This window comes from Drosophila gunungcola, unplaced genomic scaffold (assembly GCF_025200985.1).
Source record: "Drosophila gunungcola strain Sukarami unplaced genomic scaffold, Dgunungcola_SK_2 000045F, whole genome shotgun sequence".
Lineage (NCBI taxonomy): Eukaryota > Metazoa > Arthropoda > Insecta > Diptera > Drosophilidae > Drosophila > Drosophila gunungcola.
In genome coordinates, this window is record NW_026453213.1 from 366,569 (window position 1) to 392,698 (window position 26,130).

The window sequence follows — 26,130 nt, forward strand, 5'->3', positions numbered from 1 at the left end:
TGTCTAAAATTTTCAACATTTTCAGGGTGTTGGTGGTGGAAGAAAAGAATCTTCTGCCTTTATTGAATATTCAAGCGTTTACTGAAATTTGGCTGAAACCGGAGATATCCAACTCTGAAGTATTTCCTAATCACTTTAGCAATTAAAGAACTGATCGCGTTTCTCGTAGGGGTGGCGGGGTGCTTATTGCTGCTTACTCCTGAGATAATTCAACCCGATTACCCCTATGAAATTAAATTTGTTAATGTAAAATTTTCCTTACAGGCCTTATCAATTTTTGTAACGTGTTCTTGTATACCGCTGGATCTGACATAACAATTTATGAACATCATTTGTCTGCTATTAAATCTTTTCTAGGGATCATTTGATAGGAATCATTTGACTGTTTTGGTTGATTTTTATCTGTCAGACACATCTTAAACCTCTCCTACTGATTCACTTGCACCCTTTTATCGGAGCATGACTTTATTAATGACCGTTTAGATCTATCATTTTAACAAACAAGCTCTATCCGTAGGCAATTAGATCTGGTATTTGTTTTGGATCCGTCTGAGGTCGTTGTATCTAGAATTGACCCTCTAGTTGTCCCAGAGGACTGATACCAACCTATTTCCCTGCCCTGTCCTGATACCTATTCCTATTTAGTTTCTTAAACTAAAACGAAATGTGAAAATTAATTAGCTAAAGTCTTGATTTCCGAATACAACTGGACAAACTTATACAAAAGCATGGATGTGGAAATTGCCACTAAATTATTCTATAGCGTTTTAAACAAGTTTTTTAATGAATGCGTTCCTGACAGCCTTCCTCCAAAACATAACAGACCTCCATGGTTCACACAAGAGTTTCAAAGACTTAAAAACCTAAAAACAAACACTTCAACAAGTACACAAAGACGGTATGCTAATTTATGTTTTTTAACTGGTGTAAAAACGAATTTTCAAATAGTCCAAAGCAATTTTATAACTTTGTAAGTGTCAAGCGAAAAAACTCCGCTTGCCTTTATTAGTACGATTAAACTCAACTGAGGCATCTACTGACTCTAAATTGTAGATTTATTTGCCACGTTCTCCCAAAATTACCTATAGTCTGGATTCTTGTCTTAAATCAGTCTACCCTTACCGTTTTAATAGGTAAAATTGTGCTTTTATCCCCAGAAAGTTCTCTTGTAAGGAATTTGGACACCACTACATTAATATATTCTTTAAGTCCGGACAGGCTTCCTGGGTACGGGCTTAAGTTCTGTGCCTCAACTATTTGTAATCCCATTCGTAAACTGTTTCAATTGTCTACCTCAACATCAGTTTTTCCAACTATTTGGAAAGATTCTTTTATTACTCCACGCCATGAAAAGGGAGGGAAGTCAGATGTTTAAAATTATAGGGTATATATAGAGTTATTTCTAAATTGTCTGCAATACCTAAAGCATTTGAGCGCACTATTACTTCCCATTTGCAAGGTTTGTGTTCCTCACTAATATCACCTTATCAACATAGTTTTGTTAAGCGAGGGTCTACTACCACGAACCTACTTGAATTGGCATCTATTATAGTTAAAGGATTTACAAATAAAATAAAACCTGATGTTATATATACAGATTATAGTTAAACTTTTGACTGTGTTAATCATTCTCAATCAATCTTTTTTTATTGAAATAAGATCAGCTCGGGTTTTCAAAATAATCTTTAAATTGGATTTCATATTATTTGAATGGAGGAACTACGAGGGTTATTTCTAAAAACGCAGTTTCCAATATGATTAACGTAACATTTGGAGTGCCTCAGGGTAGTCATTTGTACCCATAACTATTTACTTCACTCATCAATGATGAATGTCAGAAAACATTTTAATTTATGCTGATGATGCTAAACTTTGTTTGTCAAACAATAATTTGCAATCGGGTTTCGGTTTACAGTCGATATTGATTGTTTTCAGAGATAGTGGCAATCTAACCTCTTAAATCTGAATTGCCTTAAATGTAACGTAATGACTTTTTATATACTCCTTAATTTATAAGCTATTCCCTTCATAATATGCCACCGGACAGAATATATTCGGTCAACGGTTTAGGAGTTTTTCTTGACCCAAAACTAAAATACGACTGTCACATAAAGTCTACTGTTAACAAGGCTATGAGTGTTCTTGGGCTTATTAAGCGGTGGTCGAAAGAATTTGAAGACACTTATACAACTAAATTATTATTAACTTCCCTTGTCGTTTGGTGTCACCACCATCAAGTACACAACGATCGCATTGGGTCGGTACAAATCAAAAATTCTTCTTTTCGCCCTTTGTGGTTTAATCTTGTGGTTTAAACGTAAGGTTGCATTCTTACTCTAGTATATTACTATTATTTACCTACTCTTGTAAATCGTAGAATAATGCTTGGAACTATGCACAATATCATCCCACATTTAAATTGACAATTTTCTTGCCCTGCTCTGATTGTATTTTCCGCCAGTGTAGAGAGACAGTTCCTCCAAAGGTTTCCATCCGCTGCCCGGCGCTCCCCGCTCCAATTCTTCCCCAAGTCTCCGGTGCGCCTTGAAGAGCGCTAGTTAAGTTTTGCTTAGGTAGTTCCGACTTACAAGTGTCGAGAGTTTGTTTATTTTCGCATTCAACCGTGGGAATCCTTTAGTATTTTTCTATTCTAGCCTAAAGAAGCCACCAACACCTCAACATATACTAAGACGAGATGATTCCGTAGAGGCTTAACTTCTTGATTTTCGAATACAACTGGATAAACTTATACAAATGCATGGATACGGAAAATGCCACTGAACTATTTTATAGTGTTTCAAGCAAGTTTTTAATGAATGTGTTCCAGACAGTCTTCCTCCAAGAAATAGCAAACCTCCGTGGTTTTTATTTGATTTTTATTGATTTATAGTTAACAATGAACTGATAACTTACATCTACAAGTGTAATTTAAATCAAACTGTGCAAGACACTAGATGACTTAATATAACATGATTCGAGAAAAGCATAAATGTTTGCTGTTAACCGATTAATAGAAATTTCCAAAGATATTACAGGATATACTGCATTATAATTTGAACAAAGCACCCGAAAGGGCTCTGGAGGACAAAGTAGGATCTACAAATTGGCAAGTGGATAAGGCGAAAAGTACCAATAAATCTTGAGGGAACAGCGATGTCAATATAGCTAAGGGGCAGGCAAGAGTTCACATCACCTATGAGAAGCTTATGCAAAAACATGAATCTGCAGAATATTCTACGATGTTCTAAAGAAAACCGAAACTTCGGTTTTTGTCTGATTTTTGTGATCTGTTTATTGCGTGTGATGGTTGTGTTGTTTATCGTGCAGATCGTTTTAGTCATGCTGGTGGTGTCGCTATTTATATAAATAAAAAATTGAATTGTACCGATAAATAAAAAACACTCAATCGATTGCAAAATTGCATATTTACTTTTAGAACCTTCTGGTAAAGATTTTTTTTCAAAAGCATTGACTGGATGCATCTACCGGCCGAATAGTAACACTGCCTACACCGAGAAAATTTGAGAACGAAAAAACCAAGAGCAAATCGAGAAGAAAAGATCTTGAACTCGAGAAGAAATTAGTTCAAAACGTAAAAAGAGAAAGAGATAAAAATTGGGAGAGAAGGTCTCTCTCAAATTGTTAGGAAAGTTACCGAAGTATACTTCGGGCCTCGTCGTTTCCCTTTAAAATTTTCGGCCGCGGCACGGGGTAATTTTGTCTTTGATTGATTAAGTGTGGAAAAGTGGAAGCATGGAGACAGGGACAATAGATGACCGGTGGTTCGACTAACTGGTCTCGTTTAATTTGTTGGAGGCCCGACGATATTTGCACGGCAAGTAATTAATATTTTATAAAATTAAAACAAAGTATATAACTTTTATTATTTACATATATATAGAAAAAATATTTTATATAATAATTTTCATTTAACTTAAGCAAGTGTGATTGTATTAATTTGTTTGTGAATAAATAAAAATAAAAGTGTTTCAAATGTTTAAATTTACTATTTAACGCGTGCTTTACTAAAACGAATGACTTACCACGAGTTGTAAAATAGCAATTTACTGCAAGTCACGCTGCTGCAGTTCATGTATGTATGTGTTTTTTGTTTCCTTTGATTCTTATTCTTTTACGTCTTGCAAATGCTCGCACAACAGGCTTACATACATACATACGAGAACAACAAAAAAAAACACATACATACATGAACTGCAGGAGCGTGACTTGCAGTAAAATGCTATTTTACAACTCGTGTTAAATTTATATAAATAAATTTAAATAAATACTTTTTTTAGCAGAGCCACGCTTTAAATTTTTTTAACAATTTTTTTTAGACAAGTTAGTTTTGAAATTCGAGTATAAAAATTGTTAGGCTGTTTAATTATTTTTTTCTAGTCGCCGGTGTAAATTTCGACTGTCTGGAATTTATCACCGCGGAGGAAATTAAGTAGGCGATTCCGCCAATCAGAATTAGAGTACTCTTCGCGAAAAACTGTTCGCTTGGAGGAAATCAAAGGTAGGACATTATTATCTCTATTTCCAAATTTCTTGGTAACTTTCTTTCTTTATTTTTAAAGTTTACTCAAGAAATATCTTCGCAACCATCGTCTCCAAAGCCATCGCCACAAAAGGCACCTCCAGCACATTTTTCTCCGTTGCCGTCTAATGCGCCTAAATTCAAATACACTCCTAACAAGGTATGGGTCTTTAAGTTGTAATAATTAAGTAACCTTAATAAGTTTAATCTTAAAAATTTTTGTATTTATTCAGTTAAATTGATAACCAAAAACCTGAGTCTAATATTAATTATAATTACAAATTTTTCATAGAGCTTGAATTCAATTTTAAGTGGAACGGCTGCTGGAAAAGAACTTCTAGAACGTAAAATACTGACTGAAAAGCAAATAGACATTCTCATTAACCTTATAATTGTGGAAATCAAAAACAATAACAACAACATTCAAGTAAGCAGCTTTCCAAAATTGTTGGACGAGCTCTTCGACATTTTTCCAAACGAAGCAAAAACTCGGGTAATTTTTTTTACAAATTATTATTGAGTGATATGTATTTTTATTTTTTTCAAACGTTCTGTTTTTATCTGAAGGATTATGATTTAATTCCTCGGGGTACATTTAAAAAAACCCGAGTGGAAAGTTGTATTCCAAATACAGAAATAGCGGTCGCAGAACTGAACTTCAAGATGAAGAGGAAATTGAAAATGTGTCGAACAATTGGGAAGATCATGAAAGCAAGCTTAATAAGAAAGAAAGCAAACTTCGGCAAGCCGAAGTTCATATACTTTTGCAGCTATTGCAAGAATTAAATACTTTTGAAAACATTAAAATTATGATTTACTTGCGTATATGTTGAAAAACATTGAAGCTATGATGATTTGCAGCTCAATTATTAGATAGTTATTGTATATATTTTTATTATTTCTATGGGAGCTATATGATATAGTCGTCCGATTTGGATGAAATTTAAACCGTAATTCTAAATTATTTAACCATGACTATATGTCGAAGAACTAAAAAAAATTTAAAAAACAGCAAAGTTATAATTTTTTTTTGTATTTTTTTTCCGATTGTTCCTATGAGAGCTTTATGATATAGTCGTCCGATTTTGATGCAATTTAAAACGTAACTCTAACATATTTAACCATTTCTATATGTCGAAAAACTAAAAAAAATTAAAAAACAGCAACGTTTTTTATTTATTTTTTCGATTGTTGGGAGCTATATGCTATAGTCGTCCGATTTTGATGAAATTTAAACCGTAGTTCTGAAATATTTAACCATTACTATATGTCAAAAAACTGAAAAAAATTAAAAAACAGCTAAGTTATAATTTTTTTTTATTTATTTTTTCGATTGTTCCTATGGGAGCTATATGCTAGAGTCGTCCGATCCGGCTCGTTCCGACTTATATACTACCTACAATAGAAAGACAGCTTTTGGGAAAGTTTTATGCAGATAGCTTTAAAACTGAGTGACTAGTTTGCGTAGAAACGGACGGACAGACGGACAGACGGACAGACAGACGGACAGACAGACGGACAGACGGACATGGATAGATCAACTCGCCTAGTGATGCTGATCAAGAATATATATACTTTATAGGGTCAGAAATTTCTACTTCACTGCGTTGAAACTTCTGACTGAAATTATAATACCCTCTTCAAGGGAATCAGAGGGACTCCTCCGATTGGACAGACGAGTGTCAAAAGTGACAAAGTACTTGCCAAATTCGCCAGAAAGATATTAAATCGCTGAGCAATTTTGAGTTTATGGAAGCTTGGCCAAGGTTAAGACACGCTAACGTTTCGTCTTTGGTAATTAATCATTTATTTAGTTACTTCTCTGTGTTATTGGTTTTGCTTAGTTGTGTTTGTCCCTTTGTAATAATTTAATAGTTTTAACGCATTTATAAGTTGAAAGCGAAATAATTTTTTCATTTATTTTTATTTAGATTCAGATAGATTTTCAATATCTTTATAAAGAAAAATCAAACAAACGAGAAATGCGACGGATCCAAGAGCAGGGTTTCCGTGTATTTTAAATCTCACATACTCAACGAAGCTTGCAGGGAACAATTCAAATGGAAAATGCAAGCATTGGTAAACTTATTCTTTATGCAAACGTAATCAGCACCGTAACTCCATATATTTATATTTTTTAGATGCAAAGGACTATTTAACCCTAATACTGCTGAATGCCATCTTGCCGCCCGTGTCTCGCACTGTTAAACGAAACGGGAAAGAGAATCAGAAACCAACAATTGCCGATTCACAGCTATCGATGGTAATTCGCCTTTTGAGCTTAAATGACTACGATGGTCGGGTAGAGCAAATCATTAACCAGAATTATGCATTATGAATTATTATCATTCCTCCAAAGCTTAGACATTTGCTTCAAATGCTTCATGGCATACTCGCTGAGCTATCCAAAAGCATCAGAGCAGGCTTGGTTCGCTATTCAAAAGGAAATTTTTGAAATAGACACTGTGTACGACGTAAGAAGTTCAAGATTGCAAAACCTCTTCGATTTTTTGAATAAATATTAATGATAACTTAGTATACCTGTTTTACATGCTTTAATCATTTTTAATACCGAACAAGCTAATTTCACATTTAAAATTAAGTCATTTGTTAAGTAGAAGTACTTAAGGCTTTCTTGTCAGCAAAATATATTTAGATTTATAATTTCTAATATAGATGTATAAAAAAAAACAAATAAAAGAAAAAAATAATAACAAAAAAAACATTTTAGGAATTTGGCAATTTTATTGAAAAAACCCGTTCTCAATAGTCTCGATTTCATATTCTGAAATCGAGTATGTTCAGTCTTAAAAAAACAGTTTTGATCTGAGAAAATTTCTTCTTAATTTCAGTAAATCCGTTCTGGGCTCACTAATTGGCACGAAAATACTGAAATCGAGACTGTTGAGAACGGTTTTTTTCTCGGTGTATGCTCCCTTGATAAATGTTTTGTCTGAAATATCTGTTGACTATCCAGACGTTATTATTTCTAAGGACCTAAATAGCAATGTCTTAAGAGAAATACATCTGCTCGATAGTTTCTAATCTATTGGCCAAATAATCGAATCTGGGGACAAGTTAATTTACAAACTCCGATACATTTTACCAATACCTGTAATCCTCTTCTTGACCTTTTCTTTGTTAATTTCCCAAGTAAAATTTCATTGTATGACCAAGTCTCTGTACCAGTTTTCTCTAAGCATTACCTTATCTTTCAGACGCATTATTTGACCTTTCGAATTTAGGGACTATAAAAATATTAACGACACTGAATTGGAAGTGAAATATTACAATTTTAATTGGACGTCAATATATATGTCTCCCAATATAGAGCATCAATTGTATATTTTACCAGCAAAATTGGTTACCTGTATAACAAATGTGTGTTAACAAGACAAAAAACTATCCGTCCAAAGCAAAGTCCCTGGTACCGATAACATTCTAAAAAACATAGCGTTTCGTGATTCATATTACAATAAGTGGAAACGATATAAAACCGATTTTTTTTTAAACAATACACTTGGGTGCATGATAATCATTAGATCTGCAAAGTGTGACTTTTATGGGACCAAATTTCACAATCTAGCAATTAAAAAAACGTGGCGTGATCTTAATAATATTGTAATTGGTAAAAGCACGCAGGTGTTTCCCAACACCTAAAAATTTTAGGAATTTGGCATTTTTATTGAAAAACAAGAAAGGAAGCAAACTTCGGCAAGCCGAAGTTTATATACCCTTGCAGCTATTGCAAGAATTAAATATTTTTGAAAACATTAAAATTATGATTTACTTGCGTATATGTCTAAAAACATTGAAGCAATGATGATTTGCAGCTCATTATTAGGTAGTTATTTTATATAATTGTATTATTTCTATTGGAGCTATATGATATAGTCGTCCTATTTTGATGAAATTTAAACCGTAATTCTGAAATATTTATCTATTACTATATCTCGAAGAACTAAAAAAAAAATTAAAAAACAGAAAAGCTATAATTTTTTTTCATTTATTTTTATGATTGTTCCTATGGGAGCTATATGCTATAGTCGTCCGATTTTGATGAAATTTAAACCGTAATTCTGAAATATTTAACCATTACTATATCTCGAAGAACTAAAAAAAAATTAAAAAACAGAAAAGTTATAATTTTTTTCATTTATTTTTCCGATTGTTCCTATGGGAGCTATGTGCTATAGTCGTCCGATCCGGCTCGCTCCGACTTATATACTACCTGCAATAGAAAGACAACTTTTGGGAAAGTTTCATGCAGAAAGCTTAAAAACTGAGAGACCAGTTTGCATATAAACGGACAGACGGACGGACAGGCGGACGGACAGACGGACGGACGGACGGACATGGCTGGATCGACTCTACTAGTGATGCTGATCAAGAATATATATACTTTATAGGGTCGGAAACGTCTCCTTCCCTGCGTTGCAAACTTCTGACTGAAATTATAATACCCTCTGCAAGGGTATAAAAACCGTTCTCAATAGTCTCGATTTCATATTCTGAAATCGAGTATGTTCAGTCTTAAAAAAACAGTTTTGATCTGAGAAAATTTCTTCTTGATTTCAGTAAATCCGTTCTTGGCTCACTACTGGCACGGAAATACTGAAATCGAGACTGTTGGCAAAATTTATTAAATTATTGTTACCTTTACTCCTTACCCATATTACACACAGCAATTGACCAACGAATGCAATGTCAAGTCAAATGATTTCCCTGCAGCATCTAGATCATTGTCGTAAGGCCGATTTAGTCCGAATTTTTGCAACAATCTCAACATTAAAAAACAATGTTAAATGGTGATTCTAAGATCACTTGCGAGAGTGCCCTTATTAATAAATATTAAATCAAGAAGTCTGTCCATATGGTCCCTAGCAAAGTTTATCTGACCCAGTGACATGACCGTCAGGCCATCGATAAAATCGTGCTAATTTTTCGTCAAAATGGAGATTGAAGTCCATTGAAGAAACCCAAGACACGTTAGGTATTTTGAAATCGTTCCTCATCGGAAATAGAAGAGGATACTAATTGAACGGCAAACAGGTGTGTTAAATAGAAAGAAGTAGGTGGAATGCAAGAGCACGTTATAAAAATATAAATGTTATTAATATTAATTTTAACTGAAACGAATTCAATGGAATGTGGGTTTTTTGCTTAATTTTGTAAAGCAGCTGAATTTGAATTTAAGTATTAGCTGGCCAAAGTGTAGAATCACGTGCCTTAGAGAAAAAGGAATCAGTGATACAAATTTTGAACTTATGTACAGAAAAAGCGTTGTCCGGGAAATGAATTTTCTCACAAAGAAAGATCCTCTCATCCTCGGCAGTGGCTTCGGAATTAAGTCTCGTCACGAATGTAGATTTTTGAATTACCCCTCTCAGAGGAATCTTAGAGACCTCAGAAGTCGCATGAGTATTCCTTTGACGGATACTTCCCGGAACACCACTCAAAGGGATATTAGGGACAGGCATGTCGTTGGAGAATGAAACAGCACCAGATGTGCATTTGGATGGCATTATGGGCCTGTAGGTGTTGCTTGATACGGTGCAGAAGCAGCTTTTTAAATATCTTTCATATACATGGCAGAAGGCTGATTGGCCTATATGACGATGGCTGGGCCTTGTCCTTTCCGGATTTGTGATGACAGACTTCTTCCATTCTTGAGGATAATAGCCCCATTTCACCATTTCAATATTACGGTAAGAAAATATACTGCACAGTTCGGCAATTCTATGTATTTGCCCTCTCTTCGTTGCTGTCAGCCTGTTTATATATGTAAAGGTGATTCACTCTCGATTGGTGGACATATGCCTGATTAAGCTTTCCACAGTAGATATTGTTTACTGTTTGGAGAGAGACGTTCCATAAAGAATAAAGTATACTTGAGCTCGATTTCTCGCATCTAAAACTTTACGTAGTAGGTTGTTGACTAGTTTTAAACGCTCCTTCGAGGTAGGGGATCTATAAGATTGCCACTCTTGCCGAAGCCTTCTCATATTACAAAGCATATATTTAATAAACTTAGATGCACGACTTCTGCTGAAAGGTTTATTTAAAACAGTGACACCGACCCTAACAACGATGTCACTGTTTTAAATAAGGGCATTTTGCTGGTAGTTCTTGTAATTAGCAAATTGTTTTACGGATCGGGGGACGTTCATTGGGCACTCCATGGCTCATTTTGTATTTTGCCGCTTGGGCGTAATAATGCTGGAAAAAGTGATATAGCTCGCTGCGTGTCCGCTTGCAGTGTTGCAGATTTGTTTAGAGCTGATAACTCATGATGTACGAGAACCGACGCTCGTCTTGTTGCTGTTGCCGAGCGTTGCTAATTTTTTTTAAATTTTTTATTAGAGCCGGCGCTCTTACACGTTGTCTCTTTTTTTACTCTATCGTTTAACTATTCAGATTCTTAATTTGCTGATTTATTTGAAACATTTTTCCAAATTACCTATAATGCGAATATTTGTCTAAAGTCATACTATCCTTACTGGTCAAATTGTATTTTTTCCCCGGTAATAACAGAAAGTTCTCTTCTTAGGGATTGTTCTCTTAAACGAGGGACCTAAATAAAAAATGGAGACTAATTTTATATATACATATTTTATTAATCATTTTCTTCCTTTATTTAAATTAGACCATCCGATATAATCTATTCACTTGCAAGTTATTTAAATGAAAGAACTCAGAGAACTATTTTAAAAAATGTTGTCAATTTGATCTATGTAACATCTGGAGTGCCTCATGGCTGTCATTTCGTCCCTTTGCTATTAACTTTATTTATTAATCATCATAACACATTCTAGTTTACAGATTTATGCTGATGATGTTAAACTTTGTTTGTCTGCAGTCGGTTTTCAGTTTACAGTCTGATAATGTGAGTTCGGTGTCAATCTAACTATCTATCTAAATGTTAATTCTAAATTGCATTAAATGTAACGTAATGACTTTTTTTCTCTTCATAATATTAACTATTTTAATGCGCAATCTTTCACATGACACCATAGAATTAATAAGCCTCATAAATTTTTTGGACGTTAGTGCAGTATGATTAGTTTAAAGAAGCGGCCCTTACGACACCATGCTAAGCTTTTGACGCGCTGTCTTACCGTAAAAACGAGATCGCGAGAGGTGAAAGAAAGGGGACAGTAAAATAACGGACAGACTAATTTAAAATATATACCAAACTAAAAAACCAACTAATTTCACTAATTACGTGTTACATTAGATATGACTAATGCTTTTAAAATTGGTAAAGAGTCAGTAGTAGAAATTAAATGATAATGTCTATATTAGTCATTACATAGTTCTGTGTTGATTTGTGCATATCATAGTTTGATCTGCAATGTTTCAAAATAAGAGTAATATAGTTCCTATTGATAAGATACGGCACTGAGAAATGAAGGCGGCCCTGTACTCTCCACATCTCCCTAAATAACGTAATACCAAGCATCGTTCTACGGTTGAATAAAGGTGGTAAATTAATTAGGGGCAGTCTACTAGAGTAAGATAGTAAGATAAGGCTTGCATTCCAGTTAAGGCACCGTTGAACAAATAATAAAACGTACTAACGGACGAACTAATGAAATAAGACCTTTATAAATCCAAGCCCTCCCCTGGCTTTATTTACCAAGGACGAAATATGGTCATCAACCAAAAAAGCTCCGGTCGCGTGTGAACGTGTATTCTTAACGCGAGGTTTTGCGATTCGCGATGCTAATTCGCATATCGTAAACTTAAGTTTTAATTAATTAATTAATTAATCTTTACGCACTAACAGTAAACAAATGAGTAAGAACGTGGATCAGCGCACTCAACGCCAAAAACAACGAGACGAAGCCCGTTAAAAAGCTCAGAGAGAGCAAAACAAACGTCGTCTCTCGCTGGCCCGTAACAATGCTTATTTCTCTTTCACGAGTAATACTCTAGAGCCGAAAGTGCAAGTTTACTGACCGCCGAAAACCAGAGAGCTAGTTCTTGCTCTCCCGCCCTACTTTTCCCCGCTCAAACGCCATGGAGTGAGCAATGCAAAACTCCAACCGAGCTTCTGCCACCTACTACGTCAACCACAGCGGTCTCTGTCGCGGGTAAAGCAACAACACAACTAAGTGCAAAAATCGGGTCAAACGGCAAAAACAAAGCTACGGTAGGTGAAATGACAATTCCGCAAGCGGGTTCGGCCATGCAGACAGGCATGGATCGCTACATTATATTTCAAAGCGCAAGCTAACACCCCCAAAAAAATCGGACGGCAATATGCCCAAAATAAACCGTACCAACAAAGGCCCTGAAAATCTCGGTCCATTAAATGAAAATAGATTTTCCATTCTGGCGGAGCCTGAAACAGAGTATGAAGAACTAGCCCCAAAGAAACTTAAGCCACCACCTATCTTTGTTCGGAAGAAGGTCTCCAACGTCCTAGTCAACAAAATAGTTGAGCTTGTCGGAAAAGATAACTTTCATGTTATTTCGCTTAAGCGAAACCAAACTTCAAACCAAAACAGAAGAAGATTTCCGAGCAGTGTCGAAGTACTTAAACGATGTCAAAAAGAATTACTACACGTACCAGCTGAAAAGTTGGAAGAGCTTACAAGTTGTGCTCAAGGGAATAGAACCCGATGTGACCCCCTCCGAAATTATAGAGGCTTTGAAAGAAAACGGTTTTTACGCAAAGCATGTTATAAATATTATAAACAAAAACAAGAAGCCGCAACCACTTTTCAAGGTCGAGCTGGAGCCAGACAGCAAAACTTTAAAAAAAAACGCTGTGCACCCACTCTACAAGTTGCAGTACCTTCTGCACCGTAGGATCACAGTAGAAGAGCCGCACAAACGGAACGGGCCAGTGTAATGTACAAATTGCCAGGAATACGGACACACCAGGGCTTACTGCACCCTCAGGTCAGTTTGTGTAGCTTGTGGAAGCTGCCACGGCTCCGAACTCTGCCCTGCCAACAAGGAAGACTCTCTCAATAAAAAGTGTGTCAGGCACAGCCGAAAATTGATAACATACAGCAGGCCATGGGACAGCCACAAAGTAACTTAGCAACAAAATATGATGGAATTTATGTCCTTCATGTAAACCACCATGCAAACTCTAATGCAAAACCTAAATATCTTGTTACAAATGCTTGCAGCTCAGCAGTCCAAATAAATTATGCCTAGCCTTCGAATAACTCTGTGGAACGCCAACGGTGTTTCACGGCATATACCTGAAATAACTCAATTTCTGAACGAAAACCACATCGACGTTATGTTGCTGGCAGAAACGAATCTCACTTTCAAATACGGGGATACACGTTCTACGGCGGAACCGGCATCCTAATAAGAGACCGCGTCAAACACCACTTTCACCAACGGTTTGCAAAAAATTATCTGCAAGCTACATCGATAAAATTACAACTGCAACTTTGCCATTGCCGCTGTCTACTGCCCACCCCGCTTTACAGTCTCCGAAGACCAGTTCATGGACTTCTACAATTCACTTGGAGAGCGATTCATAGCAGCAGGTGATTACAACGTCAAGCACACTGGGGATCCCGCCTTGTGACCCCCAAAGAAAGGCAACTATATAATGCACTCATCAAAACATGCAACAAACTGGACTACGTTTCACCAGGCAGTCCTACATACTGGCCTACAGAACCTAGAAAACTACCTGATTTAATTGATTTTGCTGTGACAAAAAATATTCCTCGCAATCTAATATCTGCAAAATCGCTTTTGGATCTATCATCGGACCACTCAGCAGTGCTTATAACTTTTCTTCAAAACCTGGAACCAATCGAGCACCCTTGCAGGCTGACGTCGCATCGAACCAACTGGCTGAAGTTCAAAAAGTACGTTAGTTCCCACATTGAACTAACTCCACAGCTCAACATCAAGGAGGACATCGACTGCTATGCCGATGCACTTGAGTCTGTACTCGTCGCAGCAGCCAAAGTCTCTACACCGCAAGGGAGGGATTGGCACACACACCAGCACAAGACTAACCTTGAAATCGAACAACTTGTTTTGGAGAAAAGACGTTTGAGGCGTGCTTGGCAAACCAGCAGATCGCCATCCTCAAAACATAGCCTTAAGGAAGCTGGTCGCAGACTTACCAGGACTCTAAGGCACGAAGAAGAAAAAGCACAACGCCAGTACATTGAGAAACTTTAACCCTTCAGCACCAAGCATCCCTTGTGGAGGGCCCACCCAAATCTAAGTGCGCCGGCCGAACAGTAACTCCCATAAGAACCTCTTCAGGCAGCTGGGCCAGAAGCGACAAAAACAGAGCTTGTACATTTGCTTTACACCTTCAAAATGTTTTTCAGCCAAACCCTGCAAATAATTCATTTACACTACCGTCGCCGTCAATTAAAATTGGAACTGAGACGGCACCAATTCTGTTTCAACCAAACGAATTTGCAAAACTGTGCAGTTGAGGTAATTTGTAAACTCTTTAACGGGATAACACGACTTGGCTTCTTCCCAAAAAAATGGAAAAAGTCGGTAATCATAATGATCCCAAAGCCAGGAAAAGATCACACAATACCAGCTTCATACAGACCGGTAAGTTTACTCTCGTGTCTGTCAAATCTGCTCAAAAAATGCCTTCTGACGCGCATAGTCCCACATCTGAAAGAGCACAACGTTATTCCGGCACATCGATTTGGCTTTCGAGAAAGCCATGGAAAAATAGAGCAAGTCAATAGATTAACAACAGAAATACGAACTGCATTCGAACTTCGGGAAAACTCCTTGACGTTGCGCGGGCTTTCGACCGAGTCTGGCTCGATGGCCTTATGCATAAAATCAGAATGTTACTGCCGGAAAACCCTCACAGGATACTTGAATCGTACCTTTACAACAGAGCCTTCGCCGTGAGATGCAACACTACAATATCTGACGATTACACGACAGAGGCTGGAGTTCCACAAGGTAGCGTCCTTGGTCCAACTCTCTTTCTCCTCTACACCGCAGATATTCCTACGAACGAGCGGCTAACTACTTCTACATTCGCAGACGATAAGTCGGTCCAAATGCCCAATTCAGGCAACAGCACTACTAGCTGTGGTACTGGAGAGGTGGTTATCAGACTGGCGTATAAAAATAAATGCGCAAAAGTGTAAACACATAACGTTTACTATTAACAGACAAACGTGTCCCCCGCTAACTTTGAATAACACGCCACTTCCACAAGCTGACGATGTAACGTACCTTGGCGTCCACCCAGACAGGAGACTCACATGGCGGAGACATATCGAAGCAAAGAAAATCTTAAATTAAAATCCAATAGCCTTCATTGGCTCATAAACGCTCGCTCCCCCCTCTGCCTACACTTCAAGGTCCTTCTCTACAATTCAACGCTTAAACCAGTCTAGACTTACGGCTCCCAATTGTGATCATCGCGAGCGAAACATCGAAATTATCCAGCGAGCACAATCAAAAATCCTGAGAACTATCACTGGGGCACCTTGGTATGTTCGGAACGACAACATCCACAGAGATCTTGAAATTCTACCCGTAAAAGATGAAATATCGAAACAAAAAGCGTCCTACCACACCAAACTAACTTCTCATCCAAACCAGCTCGCCAGGGGCCTAGCCAGGGTTTCCAACCGGACCCGATTACAACGAAATGACCTTCCAGCTCTGCAATAGTTATTAGAGCCCTTTCAACTCTTATCAGTTTTCTTGACTGTCAGATATAGTTTTAATTTAAGATTTTATATAGGTACTTATTGTTAGTCTCAATTCAGAGAAGATTCAATAAATAAAATGCATATGTAAAAAAAAAAAAATACGGTCAGGAAATTTATGTTTTGGGTCCAGAAGGACGCCAAGATCATCAATTTGTCAAATATTAGTCAACTCATAACCAACCAAAGTATACGTGGCATACTGTGGATTGGCCCGATATGTTCAATAGATTTTCACAACACAATGTTTGAAAGGCTTCGAGATCCTGCGAAAAATATCAAGACTGAAGGGAGATCGTTAATAAATAATCTAAAAAGGAGTGAGCAAAGGTGGTTTCCCTGTTTAAAAGGCGTCAAGATCCTGCGAAAAATATCCAGACTGAAGGAAAATCGTTAATAAAAATTAATAATATAAAAAGGAGTGGGCCAAGGTGGCTTCCCTGCGGCTCACCTGAAGTTACTTGGATCAGACACACACAGCTCAAAATCCATGTCAGAAGTCTAACTTCCGTATAAGAAGCGAATGATTTACGGAATCAAAAGCTTTGCTAAAATCCGTGTACACTCCGTCGGTCTGAAGGTTATTTCTAAAGTAATTTATAACGAACGATGTTAGTTTCAAATAATTTTTCCTAGTAGACCTGCGTGTTATAAAGCCATGATGAGATCCATGGAGATATAATCGATCTATAAAGATGCTGAAAATGGGGAGTATTAACGTTTTGGGAAAGTTAGAGATACCTTTGTATGAAAGAGAATAACAAATGATTCATTCCAAATAGATGGAAAGTCAGTGGCTTCTATGGAAAGGGAAATCAATTTGAAGTGGTCTGCACAGGGACTCTGCGCAATATCTAAGCACATAGGAACACCGTCAGGACCCGGTGAGTAGACTAGCTTTACCCATTGCAGATCTAGGAGAAGGGAACTGTTACTTAGACTCAGAAAAAAATTAATTTAGATTAATTCATTCTGAATAGGACTGATTGGGACGGGAAAAAAAACTGCGCAAAAAGATCGGCATTGTCTGATCGGTGTGCTGGGTTAGATGCGGATTTATGCCTATTGTTAACAATATTATAAAAATGTTTTGGATCTCTTGAAAACTGGATCCCACAACGAGTTAAATAAGCCGTTAAAGACTGAGCGTAAAGCACGGTAAAATTAGACCGAGCACTTATGTATCTGAAAAAGGCAGCTTGTGATTCAAACACTTTATATTTGTTATTCTTATTATAATGTTATTCTTTATTATTAAGTCTGGACTAAACATTTTTAAGGCCAGGTAACTCCTTATTAAACCAGTAAGCGACCTAAAGAACTCTGACCATGGTCAATAAAGTCATGCTGCGCTAAAGGATGTAAGATATAAGTTTTTTCATCTGAAGACCAAGTTATTAACTGACAGTTCTGTTTAAATTGACTGTAAAATGTAAAGGTGGTTTTGCATAAATCGGAAACTCAGATGCTACGTAATGTATGTATATATGTATATACAACTACTACGATAATTTTATACCTAAAACTTCAATGTCATTTATTTCATTCAGATTCAGAGTCAAGATAGTAATTTGAGTCTACAGCAATTACGCCTATAAATTGTGCACTTACCCGGGATAACTTTGGAGCTAAATGTCTCCGGTTTTAACCAGGTTTCTGTAAACACAACACCATTGAATGAAAAGGAAAAACAGAACATAATTTAGTCAGCTTACTAAATAAGCCCCTTGTTTTTTGATAGGAAAGAAGGAGGCTGAAGAGGGAGCTGAAGAAAGAGATGGCACAATAGTCGGGCCTCGACTGGGAAGACTGACTCCCACGTGCCTTTTCTTTTTTGTCTTAGCTTCGAAATCTTTTACCACCATATGTTGCGGCCAAAAGTCGGCTCGGCATATGGTTTCAAAAAGCTCATTTGGGACAGTGATCTTGAAAAATTATATGAAATGTACATAGAGAAGAAAAGTTGAATTTTTTCACTTTAATGATGGCTGCGGGGTGAACTACGAGTCCAGCGCAGAGAGCAGCTCATCTGCTCGGCAAAAACTATCTCTAGCCTGACCGAAACATCTAATACGCTCTAAAAGGCCGCCTTAGTTTAGCGCATGAACAATTTTATCTTGTTTGCAATCTCAACACAGGCGTCACAACAAAATTGCAGATTGGTCATAACTAGTTCGGCCTGTAAAGCCGGCGCACTTATTGCGCACCAAATTTTTACAAAGGCAGTAAGTCATTTTTGACTGGCCTTTTTTGTTCATATTTATATTTATATTAGTTAACACCCAAAATAATACAATTTCTCAGACAGAGGAAATGAGTAAGCATTGATTGCACAACAAACAGCAAAGCAATACCCTCAATAATAGAATTTCCCAAACCGAAGAAGAGAGCATTAATTGCACAACTAACAGCAAAGCAATGCTCTCAATAAAGTTCTAACGAACTTAGCTTGCACCTTTTGGTCAGCGATCGTGGGAATGCAGAACAGCCAATTTCCAAAGTTGATCGAACTCAACTTAGTGCATACAACAAAAACTATAATTAAAATGCACTGGCCAATTACAATTAAGTTTGGCCAACGGCGACGGCGACCAAGAGCAGCAACCAATAATATGAAAGAACGTCAGCAGAAACATCAACAGCGGCAGAGACGGCGGCAGCGATGGAGCGACGCGTAGCTATAAAAACAATTGTCTAACCTAAGTAAGTTGGTTCTTAATCCAACTTAATAAAGAAAGGTTTGATTTTTTTATCAAAATCATAATCAATCTTTTAACTGGCGCCCGAGCAGGGACCTGATTAAAACCGCGAAAGGATAACAAGTTCCGCGTCTCGCGAAGTTCAGAAAGTAAAAAATTCTGACGTTTCGTTTCAAACCTCCGCCTAATCAGTGAGAAGTAAAAAACCAAAAATACCGAGATTCGGAAGTGCAAAAGTGCCGTTTAAAAAACGCCGCAAATTGTCACTCCTGAAAAAAAAAACAGGACTTGTACCCGGTGGAATAATCAGGCCAAATTTTATCGCCGTGATCCCTTTAGTATCCGTTCGAAGGGAACGTGAATTAAGGTACAGAGAAGGCCCCTTAGTAAACTCACACTCAGGAGAGATCGTTGCAGAGTGGGATAAAACGGAATCTGCCGAGCCTGTCATCACGAGAGCACGCCGAGATATGTTACTACTGTAAGAATAGTTTTAAGCAATTTATTAACAAAAACATAAAAAATATTTAATCGAAAAATATTCAAAGAAGAAAAAGTTTTACCCAAATATAAAGTGTAGAAGACATATTTTAGTAAGCTAAAAAGAAAAAAATCCAAAATATAGGGAAAATAAAAATTCCCACACAATAATTACAAAGGTAATAAAAAATCGCACACCCTAATTCTTAGAAGACAACTTCCGAATTCTGAATAACTAAAATTAAAAAATTAAATTAAACTTTTCGCTGCTCATATATCCATACCCAAAATGACCGAACAAGATTTGGCAGACAGACTCGCGAATCTTACCGGACCCTCATCAGCCAGTTCCACACAAATAAACACACGAATCATGACCGAGAGGGACATTGAGGAAAAAATAAAAACAATCTTAGAGACAAATCTCAGTAGCCGACAAGCGCGACTTAAAGACCTTAGAATATCAACTATATGCTCTTAACCAAGGTAACAATACTATAGATGAATATTATCAGGCAGTTTATCAACAATTATCACTAATTCTGAACCAAATTGGCAGCTTAGATGCCTCACAAGAAACTATACAATCTCTGACAGCCATGTATAGGGAAAAAGCCTTAGACACTTTTGTCAGAGGACTTAATGGAAACCTGGCACAATTGCTGGCCATTAAAGAACCACATGACTTAGGACACGCTCTACATTTATGCAGTCTGCTAGAGAATCAAAATACTAGGAATAACCAGACACCAAAAGCTCCGTATTTAGGGAGGGCACCCATGCTACCACCTAAACCCCAACAACCATATCGGATGGTAGCCGTCAAACAAAATTTCCATCCGCATCTCTACCATAACCCAAACCAATCCGGAAAACCCCTAATTACTCAACCTAACCAATTCAAATCTTATAGTCAACCTTATACAAACCAATCCGGTGTAGTAGCGCCCTATAGCATACCAAAACCTCCGCCACGACCACAACCGAAACCGGTACCTATGGACGTAGATCAGTCAGTTCGATCACGTCATATAAATTATATGAACAAACCAGCAAATAATGATTATGCAGGGAAAAGACCTCTCAGCACCGCTAATGCCCCAAATAATAATAAGATGCCAAGACAGTTCCATATTCAACCAGAGACAGGAAGTAACGCGCAGCAAAATTCAGATGAAGCTTCATCAAGTTCAGAACAAGAGTATTATCAGTTGGCAGAAGAAAAAAACGTTAACGAACTTCAGGAGGAATATGTATGGCAAAGCGATAACGAACAACAAGAATACATAGATATGTCAGAACTTTATTTTTTAGAATAAATCGTTCCTCACTACCTTACTTTAAAGTAACCACGGGGAACGGAAAAATTCTAAAATTCTTAATCGACACGGGCTCTAATCAAAATTATATTCAAAATCAATTAGTACCAAATCCAAAGCCAAATGAGAACACTTTTTCAGTTAGTTCAGTCGGTGGTAACAATAAAATAACACAACACGCCATACTTAAGCTCGCTAATATTTCGGATACACCCATGAAATTCTTTTTACTAGACACCCTGAAAACCTTTCATGGTATCTTGGGCAATGACACAATGAAAAGACTAGGAGCAATAATAGATGTAAAAAATGATATATTAATTCTCGGAAATAAACGCAAAATTAAAATTCATCAACTAGCGACACAAGCAGTAAATACAATTGGACCGCAAGTCAGCCATATGACCGAGTCACAAAAATCAATAATAGAACTCCTCGTACAAAGCCACAAAATCCTCTTCGCAGATCCCGATTCAAAGTTAGCATACACAACTAAAGTAGTAGGTGAGATCAGAACTTCATCAGATTCTCCAGTTTACGGAAAATATTACCCATACCCAATATCACTCAAACAGGAGGTAGAAAACCAATAACTGAGATGCTAAGAGATGGTATTAAAAGACCTTCAAGATCACCATATAATGCACCAGTCTGGGTAGTTCCGAAAAAGTCCGGCCAGTCCGAAGAAAAAAAGTACAGATTAGTAATTGATTATAGGAAACTTAATGAAGTTACTATCTCAGATCGGTATCCCATACCCGAAATTGGAGAAATTATTGCGCAACTCGGGGACAACAAATATTTTTCGGTATTAGATCTTAAGAGCGGTTTTCATCAAATACCACTGAAAGATACAGACATAGAAAAAACAGCATTCGCGGTAAATGGCGGAAAATATGAATTTACGAGACTCCCATTCGGTTTGAAAAATTCCCCTTCCATTTTTCAAAGAGCGTTAGACGACATATTGAGAGAATACATAGGGAAAATTTGCTATGTATACGTTGATGATATTATAGTCTTTAGCAAAAACGAAGTGGAGCACGGCAAAAACTTGGAAAGAGTATTTTCAACGCTACATAACGCAAATATGAGGGTTCAAATAGAGAAATGCCATTTTTTTAAAAACGAAGTAGACTTCTTGGGGTACACAATATCAGAAAATGGAGTAAAAACCAACATAGATAAAATAAAAGCGATTACAAAATTTCCAGTCCCAAAAACATTAAAAGATCTCCGTTCCTTTTTGGGCATGACAGGTTATTATAGGCGGTTCATAAAAGATTACGCCAAAATAGCAAAACCCCTAACCATTCTTCTAAGAGGCGAAGAAGGCCGGATATCTAAGACCAAGTCAAGCAGAACTGCTATCAACTTGAGCAAAGATGCGATTACAGCATTCGAGAAACTTAAAAATACTCTCGTCTCCAGGGAGGTTACCCTTGCCTATCCAGATTTCGGAAAAGAATTTCAATTGACTACTGACGCTTCAAGTTACGCAATAACGTTCATTTCACGCACCCTGTCAAAGACTGAAGAGAACTACGCAACTAACGAAAGAGAGATGCTCGCGATCGTTTGGGCGCTCCAAAGTTTAAGCCATTATCTTTACGGGTATTCAAAAGTGGTAATATACACGGATCACAAACCCTTGAGTTTTTCGAATAGCGTAAATAACCATAACGCTAAGCTTAAACGCTGGAGAGACCTCATTGGCGAGTATAACCACGAGATCAGGTACAAGCCCGGAGTAGCTAATGTGGTAGCGGACGCGTTGTCCCGGGCCCCCGCAGAAATTAATTCAATCAGCTCCTCAGCATCAGCCAATAGCAACGAAAGCTCGTCACACAACCTCATATTTTCAGTAGAAGCTCCAATTAACGTATTTAAAAACCAATTATTATTACTGACTGCCGATACAGATTCCTATAGCTTCGAAATGCCATTCCCAACATACCACAGACACATAATTAAACAAAAATCTTACAAGGAAGAAAAAATTATTGCAATTTTAACTAGTAAACTTGATCCTAAGCTTATAAACGGAATCATTACATCCGAAGAGGTAATGGGAAAAATTCAAAACATTTACCCTACCTATTTTAAATCATACAAGGTAAGGTTTACTCAAAACGAAATAGACGACGTAACTTCGGAGTCCCAACAAAACGAAATAATTACCCTCGAACATAAACGAGCCCATAGAGATGCAAAAGAGAACAAATTACAAATTTTGAAGAATTATTTCTTTCCACAGCTTACCAAGAAAATCCAAGCAATAGTTCAAGCCTGTCAAACTTGTAAAGAATCAAAATACGATAGACAGAGAAATCCAACCGACCCCTATTCCTAATTACCCAGGAGAAATAGTTCACATAGATATTTATATTACCGAAAAACATAGAGTCTTAACGGGAATTGACAAGTTTTCAAAATATGTTCAAGTAAAAATTTTAGAGTCAAGAGCATCTGAAGATATTAAAAATCCGTTGAGGGAAATGTTAATTGCTTTCGGTATGCCGAAATGGATAATCTTTAAAGCAGTTCAAGAATATAATAAATCGATACATTCTGTAACAAAAGAAAGACCCATAGACATATTTTTCAGAAGCACAATCTCTAGTTCAACAGAAGACATAGAAAAGAAACGAGAAGAAATAAAAAAGAAAATTAAAAATAAACAAACAGCCGACCTCGAATACCACAATCAAGGAAAAATATTACCAAAACTTTTTAAGCCAGGCGAAACTGTACATGTAAAAATAGATAAAAGATTAGGAACTAAACTTACACCTAGATACAAAACCGAGAAAGTAGCGGAAAATAGAACGACCACCATTAAAACACAAGCCGGAAAAATCATACATAAAAATAATATAAGAACATAATTTTTCAGATTATTTTTACCAACATGCTTGGGAATAACTACAGTCCTCGACTATTCCAATTCACAAATCATCTCACTCGAAACCGGATTAGCGGCTAAACAAGACGGAACATTTAAAATCATCCATATCTTTAACCTACAAAGCTATGAAGAAACTCTGGCGAAGTTAGAAGAATCATTTCATTCACTCACCCCATCTCATCCATTACACCCATATCTTTCCTATGAACTAAAACAGATCCAAACGGATTTACGCATACTCCAAACTCAAAAAAGACAAAAAAGGGCAATAGAAGCAATAGGTACTGCATGGAAATGGCTGGCGGGATCGCCAGATCACCTCGACTATCAGATCTTAGAAGACAAGATAAATGAGCAGCTAGAAAACAACAATAGACAAGTAGTAATTAACAGATTAATTAATCAAAAAATAAACCAACTTACTAACGCTACTAATGCAATGTTGAAAATTACCAAGAGCTCGGAAGAAATCATAAATCAGAAAGCAAATATTTTAAAGTATAAAATTCAATTAATAAAAGAAGAAATAATTAACATAATATACGCAATTACATGGGCCAAATCTAACACAATAAATTCATTTGTACTTACAAACACAGAAACCAAAATAGTGGAAGAAATTTTTAAAAAAGAAAATAACTTATTTTTTAACATAGAAGAATTATTGGAATTTGCTCGAATCAAGTTAGCCACAAATGGCAACGACTTTATTTACATTATTAGCCTACCAACCATTGAATCAGATAATTGTAGAACTTTAAAAATTAAAGCAATAAAAAAAGCCCAAATAATCAATGATATAAAATATGAAAATTTTTTAGAATGTAAGAGACAATTATTGGCAATAATTAAACCTTGTGAATCCTATAATGATAAGACAATTTGTAATTCAGAAAATTTGTTAGATTTAAGCAATGATACTTGCGTAAACGCTCTATTAAACCTTCGAGAACCAGAATGTAAGATGATCAACAATCAACATATACCGGATTTCGAAGAAATACTATTAGGCACCATCCTGCTAAACAACTTCAATGGACCAGTCTCACTAGATGAAAAACTTCTACAACTGCAGGGCTCTTTCATAATACAATATCGTAATTCGACGGTAACAATTGGTGAAACCATCTTCAAGTCAAAGGAAATCAACGTAGTCGAACCAGAACCTCCGTTATTCCAACTATTGGGCGAAAAGACTAAGTTAGAGGAAGTTCTCTCACTACAAATGGTCAAGGAACTCAACATTAACAACACAAAAGCGCTGGAAAAATTAAGAAGCAAGGCAACCATAGAATCTTCCGTTAGCTACGGATCCGCCATCATCCTACTACTACTTATAATAGGATCAATCACGGAACTCCTACGAAGACGTAGGTCAACGGAAAGTACACCAGTTTCCGTGCCAGAAACGCAAGAAAAGCCCACGCATTCCGGACCTGTACTCTACTACGTTGCGACCGAGGACAGTCGCGTTTAAGGAGGGAAGAGTTAACACCCAAAATAATACAATTTCTCAGACAGAGGAAATGAGTAAGCATTGATTGCACAACAAACAGCAAAGCAATACCCTCAATAATAGAATTTCCCAAACCGAAGAAGAGAGCATTAATTGCACAACTAACAGCAAAGCAATGCTCTCAATAAAGTTCTAACGAACTTAGCTTGCACCTTTTGGTCAGCGATCGTGGGAATGCAGAACAGCCAATTTCCAAAGTTGATCGAACTCAACTTAGTGCATACAACAAAAACTATAATTAAATGCACTGGCCAATTACAATTAAGTTTGGCCATCGGCGACGGCGACCAAGAGCAGCAACCAATAATATGAAAGAACGTCAGCAGAAACATCAACAGCGGCAGAGACGGCGGCAGCGATGGAGCGACGCGTAGCTATAAAAACAATTGTCTAACCTAAGTAAGTTAGTTCTTAATCCAACTCAATAAAGAAAGGTTTGATTTTTTTATCAAAATCATAATCAATCTTTTAACTTATTATATCGGACGACCACTGTACCAGTGAATGGGAACTGATATTTGTAAGCGAGCAGTTAAAGGAACGGTTAGAGAAAAGGAACTGCACGCTTAAAACTTTCGAGAGAGAGAGAGAAAGAGAGAGAGAGAGCGGGTGATCAAGAGATCAAAACAACACTACAGCGTGAACGGACAAAGCACAAAATAGAAACTGCAAAGAGCACAAAAACACAGAAAAAAAAAACACAAAAGTTTAAATAAATATAATTCACTACACTCGCGAACGGAGATACTAAAGTTTACATACTAAGTGTCCGCTTAGTATAAATGTTGATATTTCACACCGATGGGTTATTACAGAAAACAATAAAAATTTGGAGCGCCCAAAAAACACGACCGTTCGCTTTGGAAATCTGCGAGTATATACACTAGAGGGTCGGAAATGTCTACTTCACTGCGTTGCAAACTTCTGACTGAAATTACAATACCCTCTGCAAGGGTATAAAAATAATAACAATCA

The 26,130-nt window shown here is 36.8% G+C and overlaps 1 protein-coding gene and 1 long non-coding RNA gene across 4 annotated transcripts in view; one reads left to right on the forward strand and one right to left on the reverse strand.

Annotated features, from left to right (window-relative positions):
* Positions 1-26,130, reverse strand: part of LOC128264013 (cytochrome P450 307a1) — a 151,932-nt gene that overhangs the window by 105,739 nt on the left and 20,063 nt on the right. The window lies entirely within an intron of this gene.
* LOC128264017 (uncharacterized) lies at positions 4,410-4,921 on the forward strand. Of its 2 annotated transcripts, none has more exons than XR_008268632.1 (3): positions 4,410-4,519; positions 4,581-4,700; positions 4,833-4,921. It is a non-coding gene; the product is annotated as an uncharacterized LOC128264017 (long non-coding RNA). The 2 variants fall into 2 exon arrangements; XR_008268633.1 differs by having other exon boundaries at positions 4,425-4,519; positions 4,591-4,700.